The following is a 2817-nucleotide window of genomic DNA, read 5'->3' on the forward strand; positions in this document are numbered from 1 at the left end:
ACACATTAAATTTTTTAAGTTTTAGATAATAAATATTAAAACTAATTATTAATAAAAAATTAAAATCTTTTACATGAAAATAATAACCAAAAAATTTATTATTTTATTTTTTTATCTTCAAGAGATTTTAGTCTTTTCAGTTGATGAAAAACTTTAGTTCCCTGCAACCTTTTATAAAAATAATTTGATTCTATAAATATTTTGTGTTATAATTTACAATGTCGACATAATTTTAAATTATTTATATTCTCGTAGTGTTATTACGAACAAAAATATTAATAATTCTCTATTTTTAAATATCAACATAAATTAAGAAATAACTAAAATATATTACGATTACAAATGACATAAAGTTGTTTTATAAAATTATTTTTAATTATTCTTAATTTATTTTCTCTTCTATTATTATCGTATTAATAACTCCTTTATACACTTATTCAATACAATAAGAGTATGATTGAAGGGGGCAAAAAAAAGGTAATGCATTCCCAAACTTGAAATAGTCACTTACTCTCGTGAAAAAATAAAATTTAAAAGATATTCAGTTATTTAATAACAGGAATTTTAGAGGATGAATAAATAATTTTTTGTCAAAAGTTCCTTAATAATTTAATTTAATATACTAAAATTTTGACTTTCTATCGGTTTTTGCACACCAACATACATATACTAATCAATATAATCATTATTACTTATAAATCTACACAAACAAATTGATAGATAATGTATACACATAAATATTTGTATTTTACACTGTTATGAATGTTGATTATATGTCAAGGAAGAAAACACCTAAGTTTTTTTTTCTCGAAGATAAGATATTATTTTATTATTATAAAATAATAATGTTTCATAAAAAAGTATAAAAAAAATTAAGTATTTTCAATTATCACCAAATGTGATTAGAAGACAAATAGTTTAAGAAAGAGTAAAGTAAGAATAAAGAGAAATTGTTAGCATTCATCAGGTATGACTATTGAGTTTACGCATTAGATTGTTGGCTTCTTGCACTATTTTCGGCGCTGGGCTTATTAGCTTCTCAAAGACACATTTATTCCTCATTTTCCAAATGTTCAAACACAGCGCCGCGATGAAGAGGATCTTTTGTCTACCTTCGATTTGAGCCGCTGCCTAAGATAAGGCTCGTTGCCACCAATTGATGAAGGTCTTCTCTTCTCGCTGCCATAAGTCAGGGATTATTAAGCTTAGACTCCGGATTATTAAGACAGAGGGTATTGGAACAAGGTATGAAAAATTGATTCATCTTTTAGCATGCATCTTGGGCAACTGGCGGAGGTAGATGCAAACCGGTTATGAATTTGTTGCAAAACCGGAAGCTTTTCATGAAGACTCTTTCATAAAAAATCTTAATTTTATGAGGTAATTTCAATTCCCAAATGCTATTCCATACTCTATTGTTTTGTATGTTCTGAGACATCAATGAAATAGGAAAATGAAAGAACCCATAAGCAATTTTATATCCTGACCCAACTTTGTATATACCAAATTTTGTCCAGTACCAATTAACTTCATCCACTTCTTCTGTTAGTTTGATGGAAAAAATTTTATTGCATATATCAACTGGAAGACTCAATCAAATTTCTGTTCCAACTTCTATGAAGATTTAGTAATGCATTAACATAATATACTTGCAGATTTGGTGGGATTGTCACTGCAGCTTGAAGGACATTAAAGGACAATGGTAGTGAGAGCTAAAAATCATGAAAGATACGGACATTAGCACCAGAACCTATTTTCCATAACAAGTCTTTTTCAATCACCTTGCGATCTTTAAGAACACTTCTTCAGCCCCACAACGGTATGTTTTCTATCTCTACATCTCCATGTAAGAAAATACCTAAGTTGGGAGCTAACATTTTTAGTATTAAAAAAAAGTTAGTTGATATTAGTTAAAAAAAAAAAAGAAGAACCAATAATTAAAAAAAAGGCTAATTATTTGGGGAATGGCCTCAGGAAAATAGAAGTAAATATCTTGTGGCTCAAAAGGTGCCAGAGATAAAGTCAACTCTTATAAATTCTGTTGTGTCGTTGTGTGAGATCAAAGGGGACAAGGGAGAAGAAAATAAAGAAATCTGTGAGCAGATGAATAATGAGACAAAGAGAGAATTGTGAAAACGAACTTTATTGAATTTGAGCTAAGAACTACAATGGCAAATTCTCCCTATACTTCTCCAATTATTACAAAATTATACCGTGTTCACCCAAAATAACAACTATTCTAACTGAGAGAACACCCTAACTATCTAGCTACTGAGTTAGCATAAATAACTAACTACATATTTGAAATAGAAACTCAATAAACTTACTTATCAGAGTTAGCAAAGTAATATAATTAACTTAATTTAAAAATATTATTTGTACACCAAAGTCAGCTATTAAAATCAACCATCAATGTATTTGTGTATATATATATATATATAGTTTAATTTATTTTTAAAGTATATTTATATTTCAGCATATATTTTATACTGGTGACTGACTTTAATAGCTAATTTTAATATACACGTAGCATAACTCAACTTAATTTATTGCATAAACCTCATGTGTTACATTCTCCACCATACTTTGTTTTGACGTGCACTTTTTCACGGTCAAACTATTATATATAGCTTATACGTAATTTTAGAGATATAATTATTAATGTATTTTTTTATTATGTTAAATTTTTTTAGAAAAAATGATTTTATCACGTAGTATAAGAATTTTTATGAATAACACAAATATTGAAGCAAAAAATTCTGATTTATGAGTAACCTATTTGTTTCAAACATTTACGTTCTTGTATAAAAACAATAT

Source organism: Arachis duranensis, chromosome 3 (genome assembly GCF_000817695.3).
Source record: "Arachis duranensis cultivar V14167 chromosome 3, aradu.V14167.gnm2.J7QH, whole genome shotgun sequence".
NCBI classification, from domain to species: Eukaryota; Viridiplantae; Streptophyta; class Magnoliopsida; order Fabales; family Fabaceae; genus Arachis; species Arachis duranensis.